A 12,500-nucleotide genomic window follows, 5' to 3' on the forward strand; every position below is an offset into this window, starting at 1 on the left:
TGGACTTGTGCATTACTGTGTGTCAAAGTGTGGCTGACACACTCTAGGAATGCCTAAGTGGTGAGGGCGGACACTTTGAACACTAACGAGACTAAAAGTGTGTCTTTTGTGTTGGAATAATGATAAATGTCAACCTAATTTTGCACCACCCTGCATAGTAGATTAGGTCTACCCTGACTCCCAGGCTCCGGGCCCCATTAGGCGGGGGGCCTGATTGGTAGCAAATGGTTCAGTTGGCTTAAAGCCGGCCCTGAATATATATATATATATATATATATTGTTACGCTGTCCGCCTTTCCGTTCCCACGGATGCAGCCGTTACAGCTGGGCTAGGGGGATTATGCAGTATGTATCCGTGTCATTCGCGGAGTTTATATTAGCGAGTGTTACAAGTTCTTTTGTTTCTTTCGTTCCTGCCACTGAGGGCAATTTTATTTAATACCATGCTGAGAATGCATTTGATTATTTTGATTGTCGTGTGTGAGCTACCAGTATATTTAATGATGTTTTGCTTGCATTTGAAGTACCAATTCATTGTAGAGAGAGAGAGAGGGGCACGAATATAAGTTCTTATTAATTTGATTATGCGTTCGCGCTTGGCCGTGCGCGAGCCTTGATCAGAGTCAGTCTCTTCCCAGCCAGCTTTAGTATCGGGTGCTTGTACACTCTCTCTCTCTCCCCAGTCATTTTTATGCCGAGCTGGCGTTTTCATTTAAGTTTATTTTTATTCTTTTGTTGCTGACTGAGGGAAGTAGTTATTTTATTTTTGTAACCGTGTTGTCTTTGGAGGGCCAGTTTGGCTCACCGTGGTCCTCTCGCTGCCTTTGTTAACGTTCCCCAACACACGTACATACACACACACACCCCTACCCCCTACACAGTTAATCCCATCTCTTTGCTCAAGGCTAGTGAGAACCATCGTGAGCTATTAACTGCGTTCCCCCTTGGACACGGGTTAAGTAGAAAGTCGTCACCACCGGAAGTAAGTGGGAGGTGTTCCTGTATACTGTCTCGGGCGGTATTACTTCCGGTAGTGACGATAGTAGGCTAGATCTATAGGTAGGCTGTTCCGTTTATTATCAAAGTACAGAGTGTTGCGTTTTAGTTTTTCCGTTGCGCAGTTTTTCTCTAGTTTGCGGAGTGTCAGTGCCGGGGTCTGTGTTATTTTTGCAACGCAGTGGAGGCCGATCATCTAAGGCTGACTTGTTGTCTTTTTTGTAATAGCCCCGGGCTGGCGCCACCGTAACAGTGGCGACCTCGCATCAGGATATCCTAACAGTGCCTTCTTCTTGCTAGGATATCGTTACCTTGGCGTTCTCTGTGCTTTGAGGTGAAGTTGATGTGTGTGTAGTTTGTCAGTCAGCATTAGTATTTCATTATTTAGTACTGCCATTGATTTGTCGCCATGGAGTCACGCGTGTCTACACCAGATCGCGTACGTGCTGAGTCACCTGTGGATATGGAACAACGAGAGGCACATAGCAAAGGTACTCCCCGTGTGAGCCCTGAGTTTGACTATGGTGCTGAAATGCCTCGTTTCGCTACCCCACTATTACCATCTATGATGCCGCCGAGCCAGTTTAGAGCAGTTCCCCCAGGGATGTCTGGTGCTTTCCCTGGAGTTGTTCATTCCACCCCCATATACCCTGGAGCCTTGTCACCGGAGGCTCAGTTGCAGTTGGAGTTGAAAAAGATGGAGATGGAAATGCAGTGTGCAAAAGAAGAGAGGGAAATGCAGCGTGAAAAAGAAGAGAGGGAGATGCAGCGTGCCAGAGAGAAAGAAGAAAGGGAGATGGAGTTGCAGCGTGAAAAAATGCGATTTGAGCTGGAGAAGACTCGTTTGGAGGTGACTGCCAATAGACCAACTTCAGATACCCAAACCTCAGGCCGTGCAGAGGATAGGGAGAGTTGGTTCTCAAGGAGTCTAAAATTAGTGCCAGCATTTGATGAGTTGAAGGTGACAGAATGGTTTGTTAGATTTGAGAAGAAGGCTAGGGAGTTTGAGTGGCCAAGGCAGCGCTGGGTGGGGTTGGTATCTAATGTGCTGAAGGGAAAAGCCTTGGAAGTGTATAATAGGTTGAGCCCTGAGGATGTAGATGATTATGATGAATTTAAAACAACCATCCTGAAGGCATATGAACTTAGACCAGAGGCTTATCGGTTGTTGTTCCGTGGTGCTCGGAAAAGGCCTGCTGACACCTATATGGCCTACGCTAGGTATCTGGAGGAGAGGTTAGACGAGTGGTTGCTGAGTGAGAGCGCCACTTCGTATAACGAGGTGCGTGAACTGCTTTTGATGGAACATTTTACCAACATGGCTGACAAAGAAATTGGTGTTAAAATTAGGGAGAAGAGATTTAAGACCGTGAAGGAAGCAGCGACGTGGGCTGATGACCGGGTGTTTGCCTTGCGGAGTATGGGGGTCAAGTATGCTAATTTTCAGTATTCCAGGGAGAGGACTGTGAGTGGCCCTGCCTGGGATAAATCTCCCGTGAATCAGTCCAAGGGAAGTTCAGAGGAGAAAAAGAATTCTGGGAGAAAGAGCCCTGTATCCAGTTCGAAGCTAGTTTGTTACTTTTGCAAACAGAGTGGGCACATCAAGCCTAACTGCCCTAAGTGGAAGGCCTCCCAAAATGCCAAACCAGTGGCACTAATTGTAGGTTCGAGTCAGGTGAACGAGAGGAGTTGGGAGAGTGGTAGCGGTGAGGGAGAAGTCTGTGGAAAGCTGGAGTGCAGCCGGCTGTGCTCGCTGCCAGCTCAGGCTGAAAAGGTTACCCAACATGCTACGCCACCTCCGGATGAACTGCCTCAGAAATCGTCCCTAGACTGGTGTAAACCTTTTATATGTCACGGCACAGTGAAAATTCATGGGATCAGTTATCCAGTTACTGTGGCTCGTGATACCTGTGCACAACAGTCTGTGTGCAGAAACGTGACTGGAGGGCCTGTAAACTCAGGGAAGTATGTGCTGTGTAGAGGCATGAACTCAGATGAATACTATGATTATGTTCATGTGGAACTCGATTGCCCCATTGTTCAGGCTGCAGCTCAAGTAGCTGTTGCTGATGTAATGCCACTAGAGGGGGTTGATTTTCTGCTGGGGAACGACCTGGCTGGGGAGAAAGTATTTCCATCTCTTCCCCCACCAGTTGTTGTGGCAGAGAAGTGTTTTGACGCCCCAGAAATTGGTATTGAAGTTGATGCAGAAGTGGAAGCCATGTTCCCGGTCTGTGCAATTACACGATCTATGGCACAGGTTGCAGCCCGGGAGGAAGAACTGGTGAAGTCACAGGTTCTTGGGGTCGACTGTGGTGAGGCAGGGCCACCAATGGAGGAACCTAGTGAGCAGAGTGTTGCTGTAGTGGGTGAGGAGAGTGGGAATGCGTGCATGGGCGCCGCCCCACTTCCCACTCAGGACACTAGAGGTGGTGTTGAGTGTGTCTGTGTGGAGACTGAACCCAGCCCATCAACTGAATTAGGAGAATTTCAGGACGTTGGGGTCGACTGCGGGGATGCAGGACCACCGTCAAACGCGCCTGAGAAACAGAGTGTCACTGTTGAGGGTAGAGGTGATGATGTCAGTGTGGAGTCTGACATTCCTACCCCTGTCGAGTGTACTAGAGGTGACGCTGAGATTGATCGCCCTTCGCAATCCAGTGTCCCGACCAGTCCCTTATCTCAGTCCTCAGTAGAGCTGGCGGGTGTTGGGCCAGCAGAATTGAGGGTGAAGCAACAGGAGGATGTAACATTAAAGCCCTTGTTTGCTCGAGTAGGGGAAGAAAGAAGTATGGAGTGTGGTAAGGAGGAGTTCCTGATTAAAGATAATGTTTTACATCGCCGATGGACGCCCACTGGCGCCACGGTAGATGGAGGAGTGAGTGAGTTAGTGCAGGTGGCGGTGCCTGTGCAGTATAGGGTGCCGTTAATACAGTTAGCACATGAGGGACCTTTAGCAGGTCACTTGGGAAACAGAAAGACAGTGCAGCGCTTAAGATATAACTTTTGGTGGCCAAGTATGTCGGGACAAGTTGCTGCGTACATCAAGAGCTGTCACACGTGTCAGATAGTGGGCAAGCCAAATCAAGTTCTTCCTGTGGCCCCTTTGACTCCCATTCCTGCAGTTGAACCTCCGTTTACCCGGGTAATCATTGATATCGTGGGCCCTTTACCTCCTACTTCTGCTGGAAACAAGTATTTGTTAACCATAATGGATGTTACAACGCGATACCCAGAGGCTATACCAATCAGAAGCATGCAGGCGAAGTCAGTAGTCAAGCAACTTATCCTGTTCTTTACTCATTTTGGCCTGCCCAAGGAGTTGCAGTCAGACCGTGGAGTAAATTTTACATCTAATTTATTTAAGCAGACAATGACAGAGTTGGGCATCAAACACATTTTGTCCAGTGCCTACCATCCGCAGTCACAAGGTGCCCTGGAGAGGCATCATCAGACCTTAAAGACCATGCTGCGCACCTTCTGCTATGATAGTGGAAAGGATTGGGACCTAGCGGTACCCTTTGTTATGTTTGCAGTGAGAGAGGTACCAACTGAGTCGTTAGGGTTTTCACCCAATGAGTTAGTGTTTGGGCACAGAGTTCGTGGTCCCTTGGATGTGGTGCGAGAGGCCTGGAGTAACAACAAATCTGGCAACCAGGAATCCATGCTTGACTATGTCTGCCGCACTCGGGAGAGACTGCATTGCGCTTTAGAGCTTGCCCGTGACCATCTAATCGGGGCTCAAGCGAAAATGAAGGCTCATTATGATAAGAAGGTCAGAAGTCGTGAGTTTAAGCAAGGAGATGAAGTTTTGGCACTGCTGCCCATGCAAGGAAAACCTCTGGCAGCTAGATTCAGTGGTCCTTATATTGTGAAGAAGAGAGTTGGGGAGCTTGACTATCTAATTGTTACCCCAGATAGGCGGAAGAGTACTCAGTTGTGCCACATTAATATGTTGAAGCCATACTACCGCCCAGTTTATTCTCACTGTGGGATGACTGCTGATGTCTCTCACCTGGGATGTGAAGGACGGGGAAAGGAGGACGTGGCATCAAGGGAACGTGCTGTGGAGGGAGCTGTTGGTGCCGGTGATGTGAGTGGTGGACCAGGGTTACAGCCACAGTTCCTGGAAGGTGACTTTGGAGTGGACGTTGAGGGAACCAGGGATAAGAGCGCTCCTGTAGTTTTGGTGGTTGGTAGTGAGTTGGAGGAGCAGGAGGAAGTGTTTAGTCGTGGTGAGATGTTACCAGCTGACCTATGGGAGGGCAATGGTTATGCAGCTCTGGTGGAGAAATTGCGACACCTTGATCCAGTAAAGCGAGAAGAGCTCTGCAACAGATTATGGAAACATCCGAAAGTTTTTGGAGATTCACCGGGATTGACAACTTGGGCTACTCATGACATTGACGTTGGGGATAGTAAGCCTGTAAAATTAGCTCCCTACCGCATCAACCCTATCAGACAGAAAGCTCTCGATAATGAGATCAAGTATATGTTGGACCATGGATTGATCAAGAGGAGTTTCAGTGAGTGGAGTTCACCAGTTACCTTGCAGCCGAAGCCAGATGGGAAGGTTAGGTTGTGTGTGGACTTCCGGAAGGTTAACTCACTGTCTAAGACCGATGCTTATCCCTTGCCTCGGGTCGATGACTCCGTGGACAAGGTGGAAATGCCACTTATATCACCAAACTTGACTTAGTAAAAGGATACTGGCAGGTCCCGCTGACGGAACGGGCTAAACAAGTGGCTAGCTTTGTTGTCAGTGGTGCAGTATATCAGTGCCAGGTGATGCCTTATGGATTGAAGAATGCTCCAGCCACTTTCCAGAGGCTTATGGATAAAGTGGTGGATGGCATACCTAATTGTGTCGTTTACATCGATGATGTCATTGTGTATGACACCAAGTGGGAGGAGCACCTTGATCATGTGGAAATGCTCATTAAGCGGTTGGAGGAAGCTGGCTTAGTAGTCAACTTAGACAAGTGCGAGTTCGTACGTGCTAAGGTCCAGTACCTTGGATTTGTTGTAGGACATGGGCAAGTGGCTCCACCTCGGGCTAAGGTGGATGCCATTTCCAACTTTGCAGCACCCCAGTGTCGCCGTGCCCTCCAGCGATTTTTGGGCATGATCGGCTATTACAGACGATTTATTGGGAATTACTCCACAGTGCTTGCCCCTCTTACTGACTTATTGCGCAAGGATAAGAAGTGGCAGTGGACAGCCGAGTGTGAGCAAGCTTTTACTACTGTTAAGTCTCTGCTGTGCCACCACCCTATATTGCGTGCACCAGATTTTGACAGATCTTTTGTGCTGGCAGTTGATGCTAGCCAAGTAGGGGTAGGAGCAGTGTTGATGCAGCCGGATGAGGGCCAGGTTGAACATCCCATATCATACTTCTCAAAGAAGTTTAATAGAGCTCAGAAGAACTACTCTGTCATAGAGCAGGAGTTATTAGCGATTATCCTGGCCCTGCAACACTTTGCTGTCTACCTGCCCCCTTTTGGCCCGGTGATCAAGATTTATTCAGACCATCATCCCCTGCAGTTTTTGAACAAGTTTAAATTTAAGAACCAGCGTTTGACCCGCTGGAGTTTGCTTTTGCAAGAGTACAATTTAGAAGTTAGGCATATTAAAGGGACTGATAACGTAATTGCTGATTGTTTATCCAGGGAGGGGTCAGGGTCTTGATCGAAAATTTTGATCCAGGGCTCAAAATTTTCCTTTGGGGAAGGGCGTGTTACGCTGTCCGCCTTTCCGTTCCCACGGATGCAGCCGTTACAGCTGGGCTAGGGGGATTATGCAGTATGTATCCGTGTCATTCGCGGAGTTTATATTAGCGAGTGTTACAAGTTCTTTTGTTTCTTTCGTTCCTGCCACTGAGGGCAATTTTATTTAATACCATGCTGAGAATGCATTTGATTATTTTGATTGTCGTGTGTGAGCTACCAGTATATTTAATGATGTTTTGCTTGCATTTGAAGTACCAATTCATTGTAGAGAGAGAGAGAGGGGCACGAATATAAGTTCTTATTAATTTGATTATGCGTTCGCGCTTGGCCGTGCGCGAGCCTTGATCAGAGTCAGTCTCTTCCCAGCCAGCTTTAGTATCGGGTGCTTGTACACTCTCTCTCTCCCCAGTCATTTTTATGCCGAGCTGGCGTTTTCATTTAAGTTTATTTTTATTCTTTTGTTGCTGACTGAGGGAAGTAGTTATTTTATTTTTGTAACCGTGTTGTCTTTGGAGGGCCAGTTTGGCTCACCGTGGTCCTCTCGCTGCCTTTGTTAACGTTCCCCAACACACGTACATACACACACACACCCCCTACCCCTACACAGTTAATCCCATCTCTTTGCTCAAGGCTAGTGAGAACCATCGTGAGCTATTAACTGCGTTCCCCCTTGGACACGGGTTAAGTAGAAAGTCGTCACCACCGGAAGTAAGTGGGAGGTGTTCCTGTATACTGTCTCGGGCGGTATTACTTCCGGTAGTGACGATAGTAGGCTAGATCTATAGGTAGGCTGTTCCGTTTATTATCAAAGTACAGAGTGTTGCGTTTTAGTTTTTCCGTTGCGCAGTTTTTCTCTAGTTTGCGGAGTGTCAGTGCCGGGGTCTGTGTTATTTTTGCAACGCAGTGGAGGCCGATCATCTAAGGCTGACTTGTTGTCTTTTTTGTAATAGCCCCGGGCTGGCGCCACCGTAACAATATATATATATATATATATATATATATATATATATATATACTTTATATATATATAGATAGATAGATAGACAGATATAGATATATATATATATAGATAGATAGACAGATATAGATCCATATATATATATATATATATATATATATATATATATATATATATATATATATATATATATATATATTCAGGGCCGGCTTTAAGCCAACTGAACCATTTGCTACCAGTCAGGCCCCCCGCCTAATGGGGCCCGGAGCCTGGGAGTCAGGGTAGACCTAATCTACTATGCAGGGTGGTGCAAAATTAGGTTGACATTTATCATTATTCCAACACAAAAGACACACTTTTAGTCTCGTTAGTGTTCAAAGTGTCCGCCCTCACCACTTAGGCATTCCTAGAGTGTGTCAGCCACACTTTGACACACAGTAATGCACAGGTCCAGGTTGATGGGGACATAATGATGTCAACATAATATTGTCAGCCTATTTTTGCACCACCCAGTAGTGTTGTCAGATACACACAGCAACACATTACAACATACACCTAACGCCACATTGCAGGTTTTACAGAGAACTATGTACTTTTCAAAGGTAATCTTCACATTCTGTTTGTTTACTTGTAGGCTTAAATGTATGCAATTTTATATTGAAATGTAGCTTAGGTCAGCTTGGTCCATTAACTCAAAGGCACTTTTTAAGCGCACATTTTGATTGCATTCCATTCTGCCATAGAGATATAAAGTCAATAATAGACTTTACTTATATCTATCCCTTTGATTCCACAGACATGAGGCAACACCAGAAATGTTCCCAATTGGACCCCGCAGCTCCAATGGCTGTCCATATATATATATATATATATATATATATATATATATATATATATATATATATATATATATTGATCACATCGCTATCAGTAGGAGGCATAGAAGTTCTCTGCTAGATGTTCATGTTAAACGGGGAGCGGATATTGGTAGTGACCATCAACTCAGGATTGCAAAAATAAGGTTTAAACTTAAAAATCAGAAGAAGGAAAAATCTGGTGTTGGTAGATACGATATTGTTAAGCTTAGAAGAGAAGGAGAAGAAAAGAAGGAATTCAGATTAGAATGCAGAAATAGGTTTTTGGTGTTGGAAACGTTGGAAGAGGGGGAGAGAAGTGTAGATGAGATGTGGGAGGATGTGAACAAAGTTTTGCATGAGACTGCTGAATGTACGATTGGAAGGAGACATAGATTCAGGAGAAAGAAATGGATATCAGAGGAAACGTGGGATATGATAAAAAAGAGAGGTGAGGCTAAATTGAGGAGTGAGATGCAATGCGTTGATGAACGAGAGATTGAATTAGCAAGAGCTGCGTACTGGAGTTTGAATTCAGAAGTAAGAAGGTTAGCTAGGAGAGATAAAAGAAGATGTGTGGATGAAAAGGTTGCAGAGACTGAAATCTTAATAAACAAAAATGATGGACAGAGTCAAAGAATAGCATATGAATCGATTAGAGAACTGAGTGGTAATGCAGGTAAACGCAAGGAAATACCAATTAGAGACAGGGAAGGAAATTTATTGACCAAAGATGGAGATATTAAAAATAGATGGAAAGAGCATTTTGAGACAGTTCTTAATAGACCAATACCACCAGAAGAGGATATACCGTCTGCTCAGGAAGATTTAAATATAGAAACAGGAGAGTTGAGGCTTGCAGAAGTGGAGAAAGCAGTAAAACAGTTAAAGAATAATAAGGCACCAGGGGAGGATGGTTTATTTCCGGAAATGTTTAAAGTGGAGGGGATAGATTAATAATGATCTTGACCAAGCTATTCAATAAGATATGGGTGACGGGGTTACTACCATCAGTTTGGAAGAATGGTGTAATTGTTAAAGTTCCGAAGAAAGGAGACCTGAGTGAATGTGGTAATTGGAGGGGAATCTCTTTGTCACCGATAGCTTTGAAAGTTTTCAGTAGAGTGTTGTTAAATAGGTTGGAGCCGGTGGTTGAGGGTATTCTGAGGGATGAACAGGCTGGTTTTAGAAAGGGACGTGGTTGCAATGATCAGATCTTTATAGTTAGGCATTTGATGCAGCAAGTTAATGAAATGAGAGTACCGTTAAGTCTTTGTTTTGTTGATTTTGAAAAGGCTTTTGATAGTGTTTGGAGAGAGTCTATGGGGAAGATCATGAGACATTATGGAATACCAGAGGAGTTTGTGAGGGTCATTATGAACATGCATGAGGACACATTTTGTAAAGTGATGGTTGATGGTTGTCTGAGTGATTCGTTTGAAGTCAAGTCCGGAGTAATTCAAGGTGGTGTTCTATCGCCTTTACTATTTATATTGGTCATTGATTACATTATGAAACGTGTTGGAACAGAAACCGGTGCAGGTATACTTTGGGGAGAGAACAGGAAACTTTTGGATTTAGATTATGCAGATGATATAGTTTTGATTTGTGATGGGCCAGAAGAGATGCAGAGAGTGTTGGACTGTTTGGTGAGTGAAGGTCGCAAGGTGGGTTTGGTTATTAATTGTGGAAAAACTGAAATAATCAATATGAATATGGAAAATGCGCAGGAATGTGTAATTGGAGGTATGGTTGTAAAGCAAGTTGATAGGTTTAAATATTTAGGTACTTATTTAGCCAAGGATGGTTCTTTGAACTTTGAATTCGAGGAAAGGTTAAAGAAGGCTAATCAGGCAATGGGAATGCTTAAAAATATTTGGAATAATAACAATTTCTCTGTGCATGCAAAAATCAAACTTTATAAGGTAATGGTTAGGAGTATCTTAATTTATGGACACGAGTCTTGGTACAGCACAGTGACTATGGAAAATAAATTCTTGGTGTTTGAAAATAAAGCACTTAGAAGAATATTAGGAGTTAAGTGGTTGGAAAGGATACCAAATAGTAGAATTAGAGAAATAACGGAAGTGCAGCCGATCGATGAATATGTTAGATTCTCACGATGGAAGTGGCTAGGACATGTGTATAGGAGACAGAGAATAGTACGAGGTACACCAGGGTGGGTGGCACCTGGTAGGAGAGGTAGAGGAAGGCCAAAAGAGACGTGGGTGAGGACAATGAGACGGGAAGCTGGAGATGAGTGTTGGGGAGATCTTGAGGAGTTAGCACAAGATAGGATGTGGTGGTGTGAGTTCATCGAGGCCCTATGCATCCCCGAGGGTGCCACAGGAAATGATTGATTGATATATATATATATATATATATATATATATATATATACAGAGAGAGAGAGAGAGAGAGAGAGACAGACAGACAGACAGACAGACAGACGGACAGATAGATAGATAGACAGATATATATGTGTGTGTGTGTGTGTGTGTGTGTGTGTGTGTGTGTGTGTGTGTGTGTGAGGAAGAAGGAACCAATGGCCAGGAGCCCACAAGATTGTTCCCTCTAAGAAAAAACAGTATCAAGATAACAGAGTGTCAAATTCAAGATCCGTTCTCTCTCTCTCTCTCTCTCTCTCTCTCTCTCTCATCGGGGGGTAAGAAGACAAAGGGCATAAGAAATAACACAAACGAGAGAGGTTAGCAGCAGGGACGTGAAAAATAAGATTGTAGTTAAAATACGGATCTCTCTCTCTCTCTCTCTCTCTCTCTGCCTTTCCCATCACAACCTCTCAGACTGGCCAATAAATTCCTCCATAAACTGATAAAAAAATTAAGTTGTACGTGGGTGGCCAGAGAGAGAGAGAGAGAGAGAGAGAGAGAGAGAGAAAGGGGTGGGAGACCGTCAGTCGTGGCCAAAATGAAAAAAAAGTGAAATCATTCTGGGTTGCCAGTGGTGAAAAGAAAATAATTAGGGTAATAATAATGATGATAATGATAATAATGAAAATAAAATCGTCAATCGGTAGCCATATTTAAATCAAACGTCGACGACTTACGGAAGGCGTTAACCACTTCAAGTTTTTTCAAGAGAAATAAAATTGTCGGGTGGTAGAAAGAAAAATCTACCTGATCCACCTCATCCCACTCCATTCAGCACGACTCCACACCTACATTCCACCTCACCCCCATGATTCACTCCACTCCACATCCACTCAACCCCATACACTCAGCACCCCACCTTGTCACCTCAACCCATCCCGCACTACCCTTCGCGACATTCACACCACATTCACATCCATCCTACGCACAATAGCACAATACCCACACTACCATACTATACTCTTCCAATTTACTCCATCCCATACCATACCCACACCAGCACCAACCACCTAGCTCCTCCCACCTACACTTCTCCATCTCACAAACCACCCTATTCACGCCATAACACTGCTCCCTGATCCCAGTCTCCTACATCTCAGAAAGCGTCAACATCCACAGCACACTAAACCCCTTTCATATTACACTGAACCTTCTGATAAATGATCCATCCTCACCTACACCCTACTCACTGACCCCAGTCCACCCTACTTCACCCAGCTTCACGTCCAACCCCACCCACATCACACATCCAAAACCTATCCACCCCAAACCCAGCCCATCCCAGCCAGCACCTTCCTTTCTCACAACCCATCCCACCCTCACCCTAACCTTCCTCCTATTATACTTGATGACAAAAGAAAAAAAAAAAAAACTCTGACCCTAAATCGAGCGTGTGGGTTTAAACTTCAGAAGGGAGAGGACCACACACACACACACACACACACACACACACACACACGCAGCCTGTCCATGGCGTTGTGGAGGGGATGTTAAATAGGAGCAGTGTGCAGTTGGTATATATAAGGCCTGGCGAGGAAATAGAGGAAGAGAATGGAGGCAGAAGTCACGTAAC

The 12,500-nt window shown here is 44.9% G+C and overlaps 1 protein-coding gene across 1 annotated transcript in view; it reads left to right on the forward strand.

Annotated features, from left to right (window-relative positions):
• The window catches only part of LOC145393373 (uncharacterized), a 19,291-nt gene that overhangs the window by 6,203 nt on the left and 588 nt on the right, over positions 1-12,500 (forward strand). The window lies entirely within an intron of this gene.

This window comes from Coenobita brevimanus, chromosome 24 (assembly GCF_032717465.1).
Source record: "Coenobita brevimanus isolate Jiangsu-jjx chromosome 24, ASM3271746v2, whole genome shotgun sequence".
Lineage (NCBI taxonomy): Eukaryota > Metazoa > Arthropoda > Malacostraca > Decapoda > Coenobitidae > Coenobita > Coenobita brevimanus.